This window comes from Eucyclogobius newberryi, unplaced genomic scaffold (genome assembly GCF_026437365.1).
Source record: "Eucyclogobius newberryi isolate DKJ021-1_F unplaced genomic scaffold, fEucNew1.0.hap1 SCAF_18, whole genome shotgun sequence".
Taxonomy (NCBI): domain Eukaryota; kingdom Metazoa; phylum Chordata; class Actinopteri; order Gobiiformes; family Gobiidae; genus Eucyclogobius; species Eucyclogobius newberryi.
Window position 1 is genome coordinate 31,005,386 of NW_027315812.1, and position 14,135 is coordinate 31,019,520.

Genomic DNA, 14,135 nt, shown 5'->3' on the forward strand with positions numbered 1-14,135 from the left:
AACAGTGTGACCTAAGTGTAATAACAGTGTGACCTTAGTGTAATAACAGTGTGACCTAAGTGTAATAGCAGTGTGACTAAGTGTAATAACAGTGTGACCTAAGTAACAGTGTGACCTAAGTGTAATAACAGTGTGACCTTAGTGTAATAACAGTGTGACCTAAGTGTAATAGCAGTGTGACTAAGTGTAATAACAGTGTGACCTAAGTGTAATAGCAGTGTGACTAAGTGTAATAACAGTGTGACCTAAGTAACAGTGTGACCTAAGTGTAATAACAGTGTGACCTTAGTGTAATAACAGTGTGACCTAAGTGTAATAGCAGTGTGACTAAGTGTAATAACAGTGTGACCTAAGTAACAGTGTGACCTAAGTGTAATAACAGTGTGACCTTAGTGTAATAACAGTGTGACCTAAGTGTAATAGCAGTGTGACTAAGTGTAATAACAGTGTGACCTAAGTAACAGTGTGACCTAAGTGTAATAACAGTGTGACCTAAGTGTAATAGCAGTGTGACCTAAGTGTAATAGCAGTGTGACTAAGTGTAATAACAGTGTGACCTAAGTAACAGTGTGACCTAAGTGTAATAACAGTGTGACCTTAGTGTAATAACAGTGTGACCTTAGTGTAATAACAGTGTGACCTAAGTGTAATAGCAGTGTGACTAAGTGTAATAACAGTGTGACCTAAGTAACAGTGTGACCTAAGTGTAATAACAGTGTGACCTAAGTGTAATAGCAGTGTGACCTAAGTGTAATAACAGTGTGACCTAAGTAACAGTGTGACCTAAGTGTAATAACAGTGTGACCTTAGTGTAATAACAGTGTGACCTAAGTGTAATAACAGTGTGACCTAAGCGCAATAACAGTGTGACCTAAGTGTAATAAAAGTGTGACATAAGTGTAATAAAAGTGTGACCTAAGTGTAATAGCAGTGTGACTAAGTGTAATAACAGTGTGACCTAAGTAACAGCGTGACCTAAGTGTAATAACAGTGTGACCTAAGTGTAATAGCAGTGTGACTAAGTGTAATAACAGTGTGACCTAAGTAATAGTGTGACCTAAGTGTAATAACAGTGTGACCTAAGTGTAATAACAGTGTGACCTAAGTGTAATAACAGTGTGACCTTAGTGTAATAACAGTGTGACCTAAGTGTAATAGCGGTGTGACTAAGTGTAATAACAGTGTGACCTAAGTAACAGTGTGACCTAAGTGTAATAACAGTGTGACCTAAGTGTAATAGCAGTGTGACCTAAGTGTAATAACAGTGTGACCTAAGTGTAATAGCAGTGTGACTAAGTGTAATAACAGTGTGACCTAAGTAACAGTGTGACCTAAGTGTAATAACAGTGTGACCTCATTGTAATAACAGTGTGACCTAAGTGCAATAACAGTGTGACCTAAGTGTAATAAAAGTGTGACATAAGTGTAATAGAAGTGTGACCTAAGTGTGATATGCATTATAATAGTCTTTTTGCAGTGGTAAACTAAGATCAGCCGAATGAGAAATACAAAACAAACTGATGTGTATTCTACAGTTGTGTTCAGTTAACGGTGCTTGTTCTTCCTGTGGTTGTATTGATCAGCTGATGTTGTGATGAGAAGGTGGAGATGAGCGGAGCGTTTTGCTCTAATCTGTCGCATAATGCGTTTAGATTGTCAGTGTAGTTAGACTTCTGTGTGAGAGTGTGGAGTGGACATTAGTGGTACAACATGTTTTTATACTATGAGATTAAAATATACAAAACCTTTTTCCCATATGACGTATTGGTTTACGTTTTGATTAAATGATTAATTAATGAATTAAATTCAACACAAATGCTGTACACGTTAGTACAGCAGTAGTACGTGCAAAAACAAATATTCAGCCTGTGGTTGTGGCACCACCTAGTGGAAGCTTTCAGATCATGTTGATTACAAAACAGATTAAAAATACTCTACACAAGTCAAAATCTAATACAGGTATTAGAGGTATACACCTCAAATATACTTTGAGTAAATATTCAAGTGATCATGGACAATATTATCATCAAACGACTGTGAGGAGAAAACACATACTACATTCAAGCAGATGCATTTTAACGCAGTTCTAAAAGAAAAGAAAAAAGGATAAACCTTGTTTATTATTAGACAAATAGATGTTTCTCCTGTTCTGTATTTTATACTTGTGTTTTAAGACTTTTGATTAGAAAATGACTTGTCTCGTCTGTTAAAGGAGACAGTGTGTGTGTGTGTGTGTGTGTGTGTGCGTGTGCGCGTGCGTGTGTGTGCGCGTGCGTGTGCACCTGTGTGTGGCTTTTTGGGTGCTGCCGGCAAAATTAGACCTGCAGGAGAAGGCCTGTTCACCTTTGATCCAGACACTTCAACAGACAATTCACTAACTGAAGAGAAACTAAATGTGCTTTAAATGTATCATAGCGATTACAATGTCAAGTTAACGACACACAAAGAATTCTTGTGCAAAAATGATTCATCTTTGTCAAACATTAACAAAGCTCATCAGAGGAACTCCGCCGTCAACAGGACACGAAAACGCCGCTAGCATGTCGCGCTAGCATGTCGCGCTAGCCTCCGAAAACCGCTAAAACTCTGATGACTGATGACACCACACCGAGCGTCACACAGACAAACAAAGGCGTGCAGTGGACACCCGGCTTATAGTGTATCAGGAAAAGGTGCTTGGAGTCGTTGTCGAAGAAGTACAGTTGAGAAACAAGTGGTAAGAAATACATTTGGTCAAAAAAACAGCACTTTATTATTTAAGACGCCTTTAACACTCATTAGTGTTACAAAAGCAGCGACATGTTCTCCAATGTGAGCAGCAGTGACACTTGTTTACATCCGCACGCTTTGAATACGTCGTCATGCATCGTTGCTGTGATTGGTTAAGCACTAATTACGACGAGCGGGCACTAAACGACGCTTCGTCCAATCAACTTGATTTATTTCACTCAATATCCCACTTCTTCCTCACGGCGCAAGACTTTCCAGACTGATTCATGTGCAGATGTCAAGAATGCCTCACAGGGACACGGGGAGAACATGCAAACTCCACACAGAAAGGCCCCACGTCGCCAAACAAACCCTGGGCCCTCTTGCAGTGAGGCGAGAGCGCTAATCGATGTGCACAGACTTTGCGTGTACAGAAAAACTACGGAATTACAGTTCAAGTTCAGTGTTTTTTATGACAAATATCATCTAAATATCTAAATATACCACCAAAAGTCTGCCTGCTCATCCATACAAGTAACTGCTCTGGGAAAAGATCATCACAAATAAATCTGAACTAACAATCGAGGACTTTACTGACTTTATCATTGAAGACGTTACATTCAGACTAAATTTGAAAATGGACTAATTTAATATGTGCCAGAATACATGTTTAGGACTTTGTAAAACACATGAAACATTTGAAACAAGACTTTTGAATGGTCATGTGACTGAAACCAGGTATGTCTCAGTTAAACATCAGCAGCTTCAGCAAGAGAATGATTAGCTTCTTTAGCATTAGCAACTTTAAACTGTTGTTTCAGGAGTTTTGAAGTCACATGACCACAATCTGCAGTGTTAGGTTCTAATATGCTGAGAATAACAAGACAAGATTCGGTCGTTAAAATTAAAGTATTTATTCCCTACGATTACAAAACTAACAGATTAAAAACGCATGTCCTGTCCCTCACAAGTTCCCATCAGACATCTGCTCCTCATCTGGGGGCCTCTCACATACAGGACAAAGAATATGAATATTCATAAGAAGGTGGATCTTCTCTGGCACCAGCCGTACCAGGCTGTACCTTCCAGGACATCCTAATATGGTCGTGAGATGTGACCCTTGACCCAGACCGAGAAGTTGGGGGAGCAGAGACAGACACAAGCAGACAGAACAAGAATGTGCAGTGTGTGTGTGTCCAGAATGCAATAACAATGAAAGGTATATTAATGCATTACAATATTAAATGGTTATTAATTACAACAGCAGAGATATTACACATTACATAAAAACACATTCAGTCTTCGCATTAGTACTTTGAAACGGCCAGAGCCACGTGTGAGCAGAGTGTGCACACTGCCCTCCCCTGGATGGAAGCTGAAAGTGCATGTGACAGCTCAGACACAATTCACTTAATCGTTGTTAAAATCAGGTTTATTTTGTTCTTAAGTTGATTGTAATGCTGTGTTGGGCATGAACTGTTTCTCTGCAGCTGTATTATAAACAAGCCAAAGATTATTATCTGATTACTAAATATACTTGAAATAAAAGACGCTCAATGATGTGCATGTGCTGCTGGTGCTCTTACTTTTTATTTTTCGGTTTTCTCATGTAGAAAACCAAAGAGAAATGTCTAATTGAGTGATTTGGAGGAGATATTTAATGTTAACCTAAAGTTAATTCAGTAAAACCAACAGTAAAATATGCTTTAAGATCTTTGCACGGTTCAGAAGCCTCTTATGATGACAACTATAACAAGGCTGTTTACGTCGCCCAGATCGGCGTCACCGGGGCCCCACTCTGGCTTGCAGGTCTCCTGAGGTCATCGACGGGTATTGGCAGGCCAAGCGAGCCGCGGCTCGTGCTGTCGCAGAGGCAAAAACCCAGGCCTGGGAGGAGTTCGGGGAGGCCATGGAGGAGGACTCTCTGTCGGCCCCAAAGAAATTCTGGCAAACCGTCCGGCGCCTCAGGAGGGGGAAGCAGTGCCTCACCAACACCATTTACGATGCGGGTGGAGGCCTGCTGACCTCGACTGGGTCGTCGGACGGTGGAAAGAATGCTTTGAGGACCTCCTTAATCCCTCAGTCACGTGCTCCGGGAGTACGGGGTCCGGGGCCCTTTGCTCAGGGCTGTCCGGTCCCTGTATGACTGGAGTAGGAGCTGTGTTCGCATCGCCGGCAGTAAGTCAGACCTGTTCCCAGGGCATGTTGGACTCCGCCAGGGCTGCCCTTTGTCACCGGTTCTGTTCATAGTTTTTATGGACAGAATTTCTAGGCGCAGTCAAGGTTCGGAGGGTGTCCGGTTTGGAGACCACAGGATCTCAGCTCTGCTGTTGGCAGACAATGTTGTCCTGATGGCTCCATCAAACCCGGACCTGCAACATGCACTGGGACGGTTTGCAGCCGAGTGTGAAGCGGCTGGGATGAGAATCAGCACCTCCAAATCCGAGGCCATGGTTCTCGACCGGAAAAAGGTGGCTTGCCCTCTTCAGGTGGGTGGGGAGTCCTTGCCCTAAGTGGAGGAGTTCAAGTATCTCGGGGTCTTGTTCAGTGAGGGAAGGATGGAGCGTGAGATCGACAGGCGGATCGGTGCAGCGGCTGCAGTGATGCAGTCGCTGCATCGGACCGTTGTGGTGAAGAGGGAGCTGAGCCGAAAGGCAAAGACCCTCAGAGTCACAGACCCTCAGTGTCAAAGACCCTCCCTCAGTGTCACAGACCCTCCCTCAGTGTCGCAGACCCTCAGAGTCACAGACCCTCCCTCACAGTCACACACCCTCCCTCAGTGTCACAGACCCTCCCTCAGAGTCACAAACCCTCCCTCAGTCTCACAGACCCTCCCTCAGTGTCACAGACCTTCCCTCAGTGTCACAGACCCTCCCTCAGAGTCACAAACCCTCCCTCAGTCTCACAGACCCTCCCTCAGTGTGACAGACCTTCCCTCAGTGTCACAGACCCTCCCTCAGAGTCACAAACCCTCCCTCAGTGTCACAGACCCTCCCTCAGTGTCACAAACCCTCCCTCAGTGTCACAGACCCTCCCTCAGACCCTCCCTCAGTGTCACAGACCCTCCCTCAGTGTCGCAGACCCTCAGAGTCACAGACCCTCCCTCACAGTCACACACCCTCCCTCAGTGTCACAGACCCTCCCTCAGAGTCACAAACCCTCCCTCAGTCTCACAGACCCTCCCTCAGTGTCACAGACCTTCCCTCAGTGTCACAGACCCTCCCTCAGAGTCACAAACCCTCCCTCAGTCTCACAGACCCTCCCTCAGTGTGACAGACCTTCCCTCAGTGTCACAGACCCTCCCTCAGAGTCACAAACCCTCCCTCAGTGTCACAGACCCTCCCTCAGTGTCACAAACCCTCCCTCAGTGTCACAGACGCTCCCTCGGAGTCACAGACCCTCCCTCAGAGTCACAAACCCTCCCTCAGTCTCACAGACCCTCCCTCAGTGTCACAGACCCTCCCTCAGTGTCACAGACCTTCCCTCAGTGTCACAGACCTTCCCTCAGTGTCACAGACCTTCCCCCAGTGTCACAGACCCTCCCTTAGAGTCACAAACCCTCCCTCAGTCTCACAGACCCTCCCTCAGTGTCACAGACCCTCCCTCAGTGTCACAGACCCTCCCTCAGTGTCACAGACCCTCCCTCATTGTCACAGACCCTCCCTCAGTGTCACAAACCCTCCCTCAGTGTCACAGACCCTCCCTCAGGGTCACAGACCCTCCCTCAGTGTCACAGACCCTCCCTCAGAGTCACAGACCCTCAGTGTCACAGACCCTCAGTGTCACAGACCCTCAAAGTAACAGACCCTCCCTCAGTGTCACAGACCCTCAGTGTCACAGACCCTCCCTCAGTGTCACAGACCCTCCCTCAGTGTCACAGACCCTCTCTCAGTGTCACAAACCCTCTCTCAGTGTCACACACCCTCTCTCAGTGTCACAGACCCTCCCTCAGTGTCACAGACCCTCAGAGTCACAGACCCTCCCTCAGTGTCACAGACCCTCAGAGTCACAGACCCTCCCTCAGTGTCACACACCCTCTCTGTGTCACAGACCCTCTCTCAGTGTCACAGACCCTCAGTGTCACAGACCCTCCCTCAGTGTCACAGACCCTCCCTCATTGTCACAGACCCTCCCTCAGTGTCACAAACCCTCCCTCAGTGTCACAGACCCTCCCTCAGGGTCACAGACCCTCCCTCAGTGTCACAGACCCTCCCTCAGAGTCACAGACCCTCAGTGTCACAGACCCTCAGTGTCACAGACCCTCAAAGTAACAGACCCTCCCTCAGTGTCACAGACCCTCAGTGTCACAGACCCTCCCTCAGTGTCACAGACCCTCCCTCAGTGTCACAGACCCTCTCTCAGTGTCACAAACCCTCTCTCAGTGTCACACACCCTCTCTCAGTGTCACAGACCCTCCCTCAGTGTCACAGACCCTCAGAGTCACAGACCCTCCCTCAGTGTCACAGACCCTCAGAGTCACAGACCCTCCCTCAGTGTCACACACCCTCTCTGTGTCACAGACCCTCTCTCAGTGTCACAGACCCTCAGTGTCACAGACCCTCCCTCAGTGTCACAAACCCTCCCTCGGTGTCACACACCCTCTCTCAGTGTCACAGACCCTCAGAGTCACAGACCCTCTCTCAGTGTCACAGACCCTCCCTCAGTGTCACAGACCCTCAGTGTCACAAACCCTCCCTCGGTGTCACAGACCCTCAGAGTCACAGACCCTCCCTCAGTGTCACAGACCCTCAGTGTCATAGACCCTTTTCGTTTCGTTTGAGTCTGTGAACTTATGAATATTCTAAATGTGTTAATTTGGTGGTTTCCATATATTACAGTATACTAGGGTAAGATCAGGGCAGAAACTTGTGAGGAATTGTTTTTTATAAAGCGCCTTTTTTTTTGCTGATATTAAATGTTGTCCTTTCCGGTACGCACTCTTTCAAGTACAATTTGACACAAATGAGGCCCAGTTTACTGTTCAGAGGAGGAACAAGGCTCTTGAAATCTGACATTCTGCATTAAAGGCCACAAGCTGAGATACTGTGAGTTGATGAGCTGCTCCTTTCTCTGGCACGGCGAATGATCGATGATCTGTCTCAGTCGAGTACTGCATCCCTCATAGTTCTTGAGCGTTTGGAGAATTTGCTTTTCAAGTGAAACCAAATACTCCCTTAATCAGGAGGTCACGCCCAGAGGGCAGGGCTTTCTCAGAGTAGGATAAATATCTGAGTTCCCGGACTCGATTCTTAGATTGAGACTCTTGGATGGGAGTCGAAACGTTTTGTTTTTTCCAAAAACAGAGGTCAGATGATACAACTGAATCTTCCTTCTACCTAGTTACATCACCATTACAGCACATCAGGACTTCATTTAAGAAAGGAACATGTTTAAAAAACACACCAAAATGTTAGAAACCACATGTAACAAAACCTGCATTTGTGAATACACTGCAGACACTGAAAATGCAGCATTAATACAAATACAGTAATAACAGTAGGTACATGGTATTCCACACTATACTTTCAGAGATAAGTCCAGTTTAGTGATGAGATCATAATGTCACAAACGTTTATTGGGGACTTCCTGTGTAGATCTGTTTCATCTTCAATATCATTATTTTGTCCTGAGGAATGTTTGCTGCGGTCTATGAGACATGGGGTCTGATTAGATCATCTCTCAGGTCAAAGGTGTTCAGATGACACACTTCTCCTACACTCATATAAGCATTCTCATGGAAGCAAAAACTCTGCTGAATCTGCATCGAAAGTTGTTTTATAATTAATTTCATTCCACCTACATCCACAGAGGACAGCCCTGGAAGTAGCACCTACACCAAACTTCACAGTCTTGGATTTAACAAGAGTTTGATGTTTGTACAGAAGGATTTGTCCGATATGACTGGATAAACTGTACAACAACTGTAGAGTTTGAATCACATCTGTGGCAGAGAGCGAGCAACAAACCCTCTCAGCACCTACAGCACCCTCAGCACCTACAGCACCCACTGCACCTACAGCACCCTCAGCACCTACAGCACCCACTGCACCTACAGCACCCACTGTACTCTCAGCACTTACAGCACCCTCAGCACCCACTGCACTCCCAGTACCCCTTCACCCCCTTCACCCCCTGCACACCCTTCACTCCCTGCACCCCCTTCATCCCCTGCACACCCTTCACTCCCAGCACCCCTTCACCCCCTGCACCCCCTTCATCCCCTGCACACCCTTCACTCCCAGCACCCCTTCACCCCCTGCACCCCCTTCACCCCCTGCACACCCTTCACTCCCTGCATCCCCTGCACGCCCTGCATCCCCTTCACCCCCTGCACCCCCTTCACTCCCTGCACCCCCTGCATCCCCTTCACCCCCTGCACACCCTTCACTCCCTGCATCCCCTTCACCCCCTTCATCCCCTGCATCCCCTGCACGCCCTGCAACCCCTTCACCCCCTGCACCCCCTTCATCCCCTGCCCCCCCTTCATCCCCTGCACACCCTTCACTCCTTGCACCCCCTGCATCCCCTTCACCCCCTTCACCCCCTGCAAAAGGAAAGAAAGGTCAGCTGCACTAACAAAATTAATATGAAAACATAACGAACCAAGCTCAACATTTGCCCATTTTCTGTTTGGAGATTTGCTCTGTCGCATCGGCACATTTAAGATTTGGACATAATCAAATCCAGAATGTGAACTCTATTATTCAGAAGGTCACTGTGCTCTAAAGGCCACAGGCCCTTTGCACACCACTTCATCGATATGCAGACCCCTGACTGACCACGGACTGACCCCTGACTGACCACGGACTGACCACGGACGAGGATCAGCACCAACCATCTGTGCTGGACAGACCTCCGCTTCACTGTGGTTCTCTCTGAGGTTTCTACTTTTCCCCAAAGGGTTTTGTAGTTTTTCCTTGCAGAGAAGGAGGGTGCCGTTTTATCAACTCAAACTGCACCAACAATCAGGAACTGGACCAACATTATAACTAATATACAGAATATGGAGAGGATTACATGGACTTAATTTGTGGTGCAGGTGACGGCGTCGACGGTCTTGACGGAGACAGAAGTGGCGGCGGTGGCAGCGGGGGCGGGGACGGCGGTAACGGTGATGGAGGTGATGGAGGTGACGGTAACATGGTGACGGTAACATGGTGACTGTGGTAGCTACTTCTCCCAGCATGTGATGGTGACGACTTGTACTTGGTTTGTGAAGCTTGTGCGTCTTGAGCCCCTCGTGACCTGAGACAGTGGACAGTCTCCGTCCACTGAGCCTGTCCACAAGAGACGTGCTAGCATCCGCAGGCTAATAGCGGCCCCTTGCTGGGCTCTCAGCTCAGCCATCAGCTCGGAGGTTCCTCTGCTAACCCTCATCTTATGTTCGCTGGTGTTTTAATCAGCTGCACAGATGTGTCATGTCAAAGGCGCTATCAATAATTGAAAGTCTTCCATCCATAATTCATAAACATACGGATGGAATGTGCTGATATGGCAAATTATTTAAAGCAACATTGTGCCTTGGCCTATTTTCTTTCAGTCAGCACTCATGTTTGTTAAAGAGAAAATTACACAAATACGTTTTTTCCCAGTAATTATCAGAAATCTTTTTGGAAACTTTGTTTAGTTTGGTTATTTAATCCAAACATGTATCTGAGCATGGGCTTAGGTGGTCCAATCATCTGGAACATTCCTCCTCAGTTCACAGTCTTCAGGCAGCTCACTTTTAGAAACAAATATATTGATTGAATTCATCTTGTTTTTGGCCACACTACAGGCCTGTTCATACTGTACAAGATAAAAAAGACTGTTTATTTCAATATAGAAACTCATACATAAGCGTGAAAACAACTTTTGTGATGACCAGAAGTATATTAACAACACTTGAATCAAATCATTAACAATATTTATGAATCCTGAATTTCCTGATTTCTATCATTTAGTTGTGAATTAAAGACTTGAAACTATAAAAACAAAAGGTGTTTTCCATGTAGATGTAAAGAAAACAAAATAATAAGTCACAGCCCACAGTTTGATCAATGAATATAAAGTTTATTGGACTTGATCAGACGGTGCAGAGTCACCTGCAAAAGCTCTGGTGGAGTTTGGAGCTGTGGGTGGTGGTAGTGGTGGTGGTGGGTGGTGGAACTCCTCATCACAACATCTCAGACAGTTAGCTACAAACACCACATGCAGAAGAGTTCCAGTCCAGTGGAACCAGGAGAACCAGACCAAAGGACATGTCATGTGATCCAAGAGTTCAAGATCCAGGACCAAGAATGTGAAGGGATAAGACAGAAGCACAAATCACACACAAAGAATAAATACATTTGTGTTTCTAAATGTTCACTACAGAATGTATGATTCTGAATGTGACATTTATGTGTAAAAGTTGATTTGTGTGAATATGTGTGTGTCTTTTTGATTGTTAAACTTTTGATCAGAACATCCTTTGTCTGATACGCTTTGTTTGGCACAACAAAACCATTATATATAAGATTTTTAACTAAACTGATTGGCATAATTTTTGGCAGTGAATAATTTGACTCCATGTGGCCAAAAGAGTGCCCTCATCAAATCCTTTCTTATCTTATTAATTTGACATCAACAAATAATCAAATGATTGTTACTGTAAGGATAGGCTGACGCAGAAAATATCCATATATCAAAGTGCATTACAAAATATTTTATTTTTAAATTGAACCATGTACAATTAATGACATTTGCTGAAATTGCTGGTCAGGATATTGTAGTTCTCACAAAATGCAATATTACGTTTTAATAAAATATATCTGGTTTTATCCTTTATGCGATGTACAGTCTGAGAGGGCGATCGCACTGGGACGACTGTGATCATCATTAATCCATAACGTGTAAGAAATATATACTGTATGTCATAATCTGATGCATACATACTTTTACACGTAATCATAAAGAGCTGATTGAAATGTGGCATCACTTCCTCTACATCAGGGGCCCCCACACGTTTAGTCCCCTAAAAGAACCTCAGAACCCTGCTGAGGATGCTCATTTCATGCTGCAAACGAATTGATATGGTTTGATATTTTAGTTTCAAAGGTACACAGGGATTGCACAAGGTTATTTTTAATAAGATGATTTTAAAGTCATCTCAATCTCATACTATATATTCTGTAATGTAGTATAATTATCTCCACTGTTTTGTGAAATAACCTTATGACCCTGCGCTTTACAATACAACATATATCTTTTTCCATTAAGGGTCAAGTAGGGAAAGGATAATAAAGTACAGTAATGGGATATTTCTGAAGGGAATAAAATATACTGTTTCCATGACAAACGTTTAATGCCCGGACAACGGTGAATAATATTAAAGAGTTGAGCCGGAGGAGGCGTGGGATGGACTCTAGTGACATGCAACTGTTACAAAGAATTATGTCCAACAGAACAGACTGTACAAGTTTAACACAGGACGTCTCAGATTCTGTCATCCACTCTCTACTTTGGATGTTTTTTTTTCTCTTTTGATTGAAAAACAGCAAAAACAAGTTCATAAATATAAATAGGTGCTGGCCCATCACATCAGCAGTACAATAATAAAAATAATTATTCTCTACACTGTAAACCACCAAACACTGATTTAGGAAAATATGACTTGTGACCAACAATTTGTCTTTTACAAAGATCTGTTTTCATGAAAGCTTTTCCTATAAACATGAGGTGCAAAAACCTTCTGGCACTCGCACATGACCCAGATCTGTGCCTGTCTCCACCACACACTTGTTTGTAGAAACTGTACATCATCTAAATGAAACGTGGGCCCAGGCTGAGGTGTGAATGCTCCCGTGCACCGTGGGCCGGGAAAAAGAACCAGTCTCAGTCTGGACTATGGTTTGGTCCTGGTTTGGACTTTGGACCAAATCCAAAAAGTGCCAGACGGTAGACCACGAAGAGGCGAGCGAACGTGAGGAAGACGGAGCTCAAACGTGAAGAGGAAGGACAGCTTTAGCACCGCGGAGAGCTACACAGAGCTCTCACTTTCATCACGTGACAAGTTAGCCAAGTTAGGCTACTAGACCAAGGGTTCTCAAACTGTGGTACTACTGGGGTTACGTCAGGGGGTACGTGGATTCCTCAGCAGTTCGAATGTTTGCAGAAGAAAGTAAAGTACATTTAATCCACTACTTTGTCAAGTAAAGCAATTGTGAAGTCCTATTTTAGACCTATTTTAGCCAATGTTTAAATCTAGAATAATCCTGTTTTAGACCTGGTTTACATTTGGTGGAACTCGGAGGGCCATATATTTTCTTAGGTGTTACTTGGTTTGAAACGTTTGAGAACCACAGTACTAGACAACATAATTACAAACCAATCTGCCAAACTACAGCCTGCTCCTTGTTCGAGTAAAAGATGAGCCTTATTTGACCTTCAAATCACTAAATGCACAGCCAACAATCAGAATCATTTTTAGACTATTCTCCTTCGTTCAGTGTAAGATCACGTCTTCACACACCCGACAAACCAAAACAAGCCTCGTACTAACACAAGCTAATACCAGAACATATAACACATACACACTAAATAAAGTAGAGAATGAAGCACTGAATAAACTCCACACACACGTGGCACTTCCATAAATGTCGTCTGCCAAATAATAATGTTCATCCATAAAATACACTAATATTGGCACATTCGCACATGTTTCAGACGGATGAAAACAATGCTGTGTCAAATCTAAACCAATGAAATGGTAGGTATCACTCCCGTTGTCATGACGACAGTAGAGTAAGCACCCTTTAGGAGCCGGTGTGAGAGCTAAAGTCTGGGGTCCAAACTAAAATATTCAAAGTTGTAAATCTGAACCTTGGTCTGGACCTTGGTGTGGACGTTCAGGTGTGGACGTTCAGGTGGACGTTCAGGTGGGCGTTCAGGTGGGCGTTCAGGTGTGGACGCTCAGGTGTGGGCATTCAGGTGGACGTTCAGGTGGACGTTGAGGGGTGACTTCAGGTGTGGACGCTCAGGCGGACGTGCAGGTGTGGACGCTCAGGCGTGGACGCTCAGGCGTGGACGCTCAGGCGTGGACTCTCAGGCGTGGACGTGGACGCTCAGGTGTGACTCAGCCCAAAGGTACAATGTGGGGCTTTGGGGCAGGTCTAAGTCCGTTCGGAGCTCGCAGGTGAAGCTGCTCAGCGTGTCAAAGATCCAGTCCGACCTGAGCGTGTTCACACTCTGCCTGAACGCTATGTGTGTTTGACTGGCAGGAGAAGTACAGCCTGAGCACATCCAGCTCTGACTCAGGCTCATGTTTACTCCTACATAAGAACTGTAAAGGGTGGTACATTTTCAGAAAATCTTAACCCTGAACTTTAGCTCCGAAATTAAGGGAACAAAAATGTAAAAAGGCTTGGCTAACCCTAACCTTGTCAGGTCTCAGTTACTGCAGACTT